This window comes from Panicum virgatum, chromosome 5N (genome assembly GCF_016808335.1).
Source record: "Panicum virgatum strain AP13 chromosome 5N, P.virgatum_v5, whole genome shotgun sequence".
Lineage (NCBI taxonomy): Eukaryota > Viridiplantae > Streptophyta > Magnoliopsida > Poales > Poaceae > Panicum > Panicum virgatum.
The window spans coordinates 1,552,624-1,560,401 of NC_053149.1; the positions used below are offsets into that span (position 1 = coordinate 1,552,624).

The 7,778-nt window shown below is 46.5% G+C and overlaps 1 pseudogene; it reads left to right on the forward strand.

Moving 5' to 3' along the window:
* Positions 1–481: 481 nt before the first annotated feature.
* On the forward strand, positions 482–3,378 carry LOC120676950 (annotated as a pseudogene).
* Positions 3,379–7,778: the final 4,400 nt, after the last annotated feature.

Consider the following 7,778-nt stretch of genomic DNA (forward strand, 5'->3'; position numbering starts at 1 on the left):
TTACTTTAGATTTTTTATAATGGCAGATGTGGGTAATTTAGATACATGTTTAGGGGGTTACTTTAGTTATTTTAATAATGACAGAGGTGGATAATTTATTAGGAAAGATAACATGTCCAATGGTTATTATAATTAGAGTTGTTGGATTGATGGCTGGATGTTTCTGATTTTTGTGAGAATTTATAGAATTTCTCTATTTTTTTAAAGTGTCTACCTAGAATCCTAGGTGGCTTCAGGTGGAGGCTTCAAAGGAGCCTCGAATTAGTAACAGTAAGATGGGTCTTCAACTCACTTTCTCTTTTTGGTCAGTAGAGGCAACAAATTATGATTATTTGGCATACTGATTGGAGTCAGCAGGTCATCGTTCCTCACCATGCTACACTGATTGGAGTCAGCAGTTCAACCATCAGCAAATGCTGCTAGCCAAAGTGGACCAAGTCTCACACATAAAGACAACTTGGACGAAGGCAAGACAGGTGGTTCACTAGACAGAAAGTTGACGAGTGCTTGTGTGGTCTGCGAACAAGTTTGAATAGTATGCTTAGACTGGTTTTCAGGAAAAACTGGTATAGTTCTACTAGAAGCCACTCGTTCCATCTCTAGCCAGAAACGGAGTTCTACAAGCATAGCTGAAAGCCTGAAATGCATGCCTTCCAACCAACTTTCCATGGGGACATGGCGAAGGATGAAACTTTTCTACTGGAGGTATGTATCGTAGTGCAGGTTTGTTACTTTCAATGCAGCAGCTTCAAATCTATCACTTATTTAATCTTTATAGTTTAGTTCCTTGTCCTTGTGTTTGCCCTGATCTGTGAATGATGTTTTCCCATGAAGATGATGAAGCATAAACATCCAATATCTTCCAACTTTCGAACAATATTACTCTTCATCATCATACTGTTTGCAGCAAGCCAAGCTGCTGCTGCTGCTGCTGCTGCTGCGAAGGACACCCTTCATTCTGGCCAGTGTATCTCCACAAGCGAAACACTGATATCAAAGTCCAGTATGTTTGAACTGGGGTTCTTTGCTTCCTATGGGGCGTACAACCTGGGCATACGTTACAAGAACTTGGTTGAAAGAAGTCCAGTGTTCCTGCTGGTGCAGTATCCTACTTATTTTAATAGAGCAACATTGTGTTTCCTTAAAGACAAACTATATACTCTGAATATTGTTGGCTATGAGGATGTTCTCTGGTCGTCGGAAGGAAATGGATCAGCTGCATCTGTTGCAATTCTACTTGACACAGGAAATTTTGTAGTAAGAGATGAGATGAATCCTTCTGTGGTCATGTGGCAGAGTTTTGATTACCAACGTACGAGTGATGCACTGCAACCTGGGGCATGGATTGCATCGGATACAGTCACTGGAGCCTCCATCGTGACCAACACGAATGACTATCCTCCTTATAGTTGTGCTCTCGGGATTGACAAGAGAAGGAAGAGGGGATTTGCAATTCACGTTGGCGGTGCCTCATCATATGGAACATTTCCGGATTGAATGGTTGCCTACAAAGAAGGTGTAGATTACATACAACTGAATGTTCCAAAAAGCCCCGATGATATTGAGTTCTTGAAACTGGACTTGGGGCAGGTCAGTTTGTTAAGGTGGTTAGGTAATGGTACTTTTGGTGCTTGGCAACCTTTATGGAGCTTTCCCTCCAGCTGCGGCATTAGTCCATTAATTTGTGGCGCTTGCACTCAAGCAGGAAAATGCAGGTGCATTGACGGTTTCAAACCGACACTTGCAGATGAATGGGATCTTGAGCATTCACCCAATGAGGTGCGAATATGGTTTTTCCACCGACACATTTGTTTTGGTGGACAATCTGCAGGGACTCCCTGATGAGTATGCTCGGGATGATCCTGCAACAAGTAGTGAAGAATGCAAATCAGCGTGCCTGAGCAGCTGCTATTGCACTGCATATTCCTATAGTTCTGGGTGCAAGATTTGGCAGTTCAAGTTGCATAATTTGAGTTTAGCTGATAATCCTCCATATAGCAGTATTTATGTTCGTTTAGGTTCCAGGGAGAAAAAGGGGCTGTGCAAACTACAAGTTGTGGCTTTAGTCGTTTGTTTACTCGTAGCTATTGTTGCTAGTGGATCATTGGTTTTCTGGCTATACAAGGGATTATCATCAAGAAAAATGAAAGTAGAAGGTTTTCTTATTGTGTACTCTTACGCACAGCTCAAGAAAGCTACAGGAAATTTCTCTTACAAACTCGGCGAAGGTGGTTTTGGAAGTGTTTTTAAGGGAATGATAGCAGGGTCAACGTTTGTGGCTGTGAAGAATCTGAAGTGCTCAGGAGTCAGGATACGGAGAGAAACAATTCCGAACAGAAGTACAGACCATCCGGATGATTCAGCAAACTAACCTCGTTCGTCTTTTGGGGTTTTGTGCTGAAGGGACCAGAAGGTTACTTGTCTATGAGTATATGGTAAATGGTTCTCTGGATAGTCATCTATTTTCAGATAACTCAAGTGCATTGAGTTGGAATCTTCGTTACAGAATAGCAGTTGGTATTGCCAAGGGTCTCGCCTACCTGCATGAAGAATGCAATGACTGCATCATACATTGCGACATCAAACCTGAAAACGTACTGCTCGATGCGGAGTTCTGCCCAAAATAGCAGATTTTGGCATGGCAAAACTGCTTAAACGAGAATATAGCACTGCTTTGACCACCTTCCGAGGAACAATTGGCTATCTTGCACCTGAGTGGCTATCTGGGCAGGCTGTAACTTTCAAAGTAGATGTTTACAGTTTCGGCATCGTGCTCTTCGAGATAATTTCGGGGAGAAGGACTAGTACGAAAATGAGATTCGGAAACCACAATTACTTTCCTTCGTATGCAGCTGCTCAGGTTAATGAAGGAGAGGTTTTGTGCTTACTGGACGGGAGGCTGGAAGGAAATGCCAATGCGAAGGAGCTTGAAGTTGCCTGTAGAGTTGCTTTCTGGTGCATTCAGGATGACGAGAACCACAGGCCATCCATGGGGCAGGTCGTTCGCATGTTGGAAGGCGTGGTTTACCCAGAAGTTCCTCCGATCCCAGCTTCGTTTGAATATCTTATGGGCTATGATGACAGTGGCATGTATTCTGCACAAGTGCCAGGTTCCGGGAAACAGTGGTAGCACCGTGTAAATTTCTCATCGGCTGGCTGCAGTATCTTCATCTTCATGCTGGCCTACTTGGTAGTTGTTGAGCTAGGCAGTTGGAACTGATGAATAGTGCTATGCTGTTGTATGACAAGACTGCTGCGGAGTGTTTTCTGTGATTTTTTAACATTTGGTTGGTAGTTATAGACTTATAGTTAGATTAAGAGGGTGTTTAGTTCAAAAAAAAAGTTTCTACAGTATCCGTCACATCGAATTTTTGGACACATGCATGAAGTATTAAATGCAGTTAAAAAAATAACTAATTACACAGTCTAACTGATTATTACGAGCTGAATCTTTTAAGCATAATTAGTCTATAATTAGATATTATTTGTCAAGTAACAATGAAACATGCTACTGTGCCAAAACCTAATTTTTTTCACCAACTAAACACACACTAACAGCGAAAAAAAGGTCACCTTGTCTTGTCATGAAAACTACTATGCAGAAGCACATCCGTGTGGATGTTTGTTTGGGCCTACATTCAGGGTTTGCTGGCCGGTTTGGAGCAGAGAGGGCTTATTTGGATGATGCCCTGAGAAAGTTGCTTGGGCCAGGCAGCTCATCTAGGCCATCGATTTCGTGAGCCTGGGTCAGGATGGCTGCCTGGCAGCAGCTGCCTGGGTGAGGGCTTCATCCAAACAAGCCAAGAGTCTGGGGCTGCTTGGGCTATTTGTGGACAATGATGTCTGGGCTGCTTGGGCCACCAAATAAAGTTCACTATCCAAAAGCCCAAAACTCCGCGATTTGTTTTCTGCAGCGGATCAGCAGCGACGCAACTTGTGTGCAAACAAAATGGCAGCGGATGGTCTCGAGTGGCCAGTGACGTTGCGATCGATCACGGGCGAGAGAGGTGACAAGGCCGAACGTCGTCCCTTGTCCCTTTGTCGCTCGTTCCGGCCCCATCCATGATCATCTCTTGGCATTTTCCCTCATGCCTCCAATCCTTGGCCTATCTCCTCGACGGGTTCTCGAGTAGAAACAGGCATCAGTCTGAGAGCGAAAAGGATGCGACTGCTGCATCAAACAAATGGTGCCGAGAAATTACAGCGAGCCTGGCAGTAGATTGGCCCCATCTCCTGACGTGGAAATTTGCACGGCAAAACCACTTCCCTTCCTGTATGGCTGCAAGTGCAAGCCAAAGCTAAAGGGAGATTGATTGCTCCGTGTTTGATGCCATGCCACATCCTCTGCTTCGCTTCATCCGCTGGCTGTTCCTGTTCAGCTACTGATTGACGGCAACACTTGACACCGGTGCAGTCAACTCTCACCAGTGAATCTGATCGTCAAGACTGTGCTTGTCACTGCAGGTGGGCAGTATGTAGTCTAGCATGGCATGATTGCATTATCGAGCAGGTAAAGAAGCCGACAGAAATTACACAGGTACAGGAGGAATCACACAGTCCCTTTGAGATAGCCAGCCAATGCAAAAGGGAAATGATGGCGGCCCTCCCTCACCTCAAACTCCAAACAAAAGCGATACTACACGTGACAGGACCACGGCGACGGGACTCAACATGCGTCGCGCTTAGCGCCCTGCCCCATTTGAAGCCCGTCTTGGCACCTACTACCTTACACGCATGCTATGCTACTTTTTTTTTGAAAAAAAAAACATGCATGCTACGCTACTGACCAAAGTCGATCATTGTATTGCTAGGTTCTTCGAAAAGGTGAAAAGAGAAAAATTAGAGAAAAGAAAAAGGTTCTTCACCGGTCACCCCTATAGCAGAGAAGTAACAAGATCGATCTACTCCGTCGCCGTCTACCTTTACGCGTGCATGCATGGGCACAACAAAATAATTAATGAGCAGCAGCTTGTCAATCTACTCTACTTCTGTGCACACAAACACTGCGTTCGGCTGGTCTTGTAGCCTCCAGCACTACAGTAATTTCCTCTCACACCACTCCAGCCACCAACTCCAGCTCCAGTCAGCCCAACAATATTTTTCTCTCACACCATTCCAGCTCCAGCCTGCCAAATGCAGTGAAAGAAGATAAAAAGATCACAAGACACCACATCCCGTTCGGTGGCAATATATGTCTTCGTTCATTCATACGCATACGCATGTTGCCTAGCTATACGGTTAGTTCATGATTGATACGTACGAGTACGGTACGCTCGTCATGTGTCCTGTTGCCAAGAAGACGTACGTAAAAGGCCAATGCCCAGGTGGTGTAGCTCGTTCTGGACCAGAGAACATGTATGTCCCCGAAATGAAAAAAAAAATACGCGTATGTATGTATCAGCTGCCGTACGGGTACGGCCACACCGCTTCGTACGCGCGCGCGCGCTATTAAAGACGCTGCTGGTGTGAACAGAACAGCAGTCGCGTGGCACGTGCCGTAGTGTACGCAAATAAAGGTACTCTACGGGCGCACGGTAAATTGCGTATCCGACCGACACATACCTCCACCTGGTCTTGGGTTCTTCCACATTCCTGTAGATGGTGCAAAGCCGACGATCCCTCCAGATCATGTGTCTGCTACGGCCTTGGTCACCATTTTGGAAGGTGAGGTCTCTGTTGAGTTGCTAAAATCCGAGCTTGCTAGAATCCTACCAGTGAAGTGGGATTGGGAAGTCCATGAGCACGGGGACAAGGCCTATGTTGTACCTTTCCCATGCAAATTTGAGTTGGATCGGATGGTGGCAATAGGGTCAGTTACAACAAGGCTTAGGGAAGGAGTCTTGCTCTTTGAGAAATACAACACTGAGATTAAACCTACGAGGAAGCTAGAACAAGTTTGGGTATGTGTGTTTGGGGTTCCATATGAGATCAGATCCTTCCTACCGTTATGGGCAGTTGGGACCATACTTGGGGCTACTCAAAAGGTAGATATTACCTACCTGAGGACAGGAGTGGTGAGGCTTTTGGTGGCCGTGCTAGATGCCAATGCTGTACCAATTGATGCAGATATTGTGGTGAACAGAAACATGCATAGGATCTTCTTCAAGGTGGACGAGATCCTAAGAGATGAGGATTTTAACCCAGATGATGATGACCTTATCCGGGAGGAGGAAGACCGTGCTGAGGATCAAGATATGAAAGAAGCTGATGATTCTAGTGATGGAGTGAAGCGTCCCCTCATAAGAGGTGACTCAAATGTAATACAAATATCAGTCATAGGAGGCTGATAACACATTTATTATATCAGATGGTACATCACCGTACAACTCTACGCGGTAACAGGCAATGAAGCGTCACTATCGCGAGGATAACAACTAAAACCCAAACAAGAACGTTAACTACAAAGAGATCATCAGAGTCTTGCGCCATACGAAGTTTCCTGTGGGTGACCCTATCCACAGGCAAGATTGGGTGCAGAACGGAACCCCTACTCAACGTCCTCGGGAATAAAGTCTGGGTCTTCCTTTGTAAAAATTAAGCAAGGGTGAGTACAAACGTACTCAGCAAGTCCAACCACACCCACGGAGGGGGTATAAACAGAATACATGCACAGGATAAATCAAAGATAAGACTAGGGTTTAATTTTTGCGGAAAGCTAATTTTTATGCATGGGTTTATTTTGAAACCGTGTTTTTCTTAAAACCATTCTTTTATAGCCGGTGGGGTTGATCCACACAGGATCCAAGATTTTAAAAGTTGCTACTAGACTCCTCATCCGCCGTAGCACACGGCACTGCTGCCGGACACTCTTCCAAAACAACTCACGTCAACCCAACCATTCCCAGAAGAAGTACTAGTTGTGTGACCAAACCGTAACCCGCCCAGTACCGTGGGCACAGCTATTCGAATAGGTTTTAACTCTGCAGAGGTGTACAACTTTACCCACAAGCAGGGTACCACAGCACGATCACCTTAGTGTCGGTGCAGATCCCAACAAAGCCATTACCCACCTTAGCTAGGCCTGACTACCCAACTCGGGACCCACCAAGGGGTCATTGACCTGTCACCGAGGTTTAACCGGGGCATAAGTCACACAAAGCTTGTCGGTTCCCTGACCCGGCGGTCCGGACCCAACCAGTGATGATGCTGCATGTTCCTCGTCCCAGATGTTGATGCAAGAGGCAATATAGTAACACACGGGTTTATCCTGGTTCCGGCCGTGGGGCCGTACATCCAGCAAAGGGGTGTGCGAGAGCACTGTACTATCTTGCACCGGAGGTGCCTGTAGTAGGGGGTACAGGCGAGGCGAGAGAGGGAGGGAAGCTCCCAAGTCTCTGCTAGAGAAGGAGTTAATTGAGGCGAGTGCCAAAATCGGGTTTCAGAGGAGCGTGTGTGCTCTGCTAGTAGTACGAAACGTTGTGTCCTACCGAATGGGCCGACCGCGACCCCTTAAAGGAAGCCCGCCTCCTCCTTTTATAGACACAAGGAGGGACGGTGTACATGTGCAGGGGATCGTGGAAGTCGTCGTATTTTCCCCGAATCGCGGGGGTGCAGTGGTCGAGCACTGTGGGAAGTACACTGTGGGGCATGGCGTCGGGCGTGGCAGTCGTCCTGGGCATCGTCCTCGGCCTTGCGGAGATCGTGCCGGCGTCCTGACAGCCCCAGAAGGCGGCGTGGTCATCGTTGTATGGTGCACCGTCTTCCAGGTGTGGCGTGGCAGTGTTCCGTGGGCCCTGTAGGCTAGGGTCTTGCCTATATATGTGCGCAAGCGGTAGTGG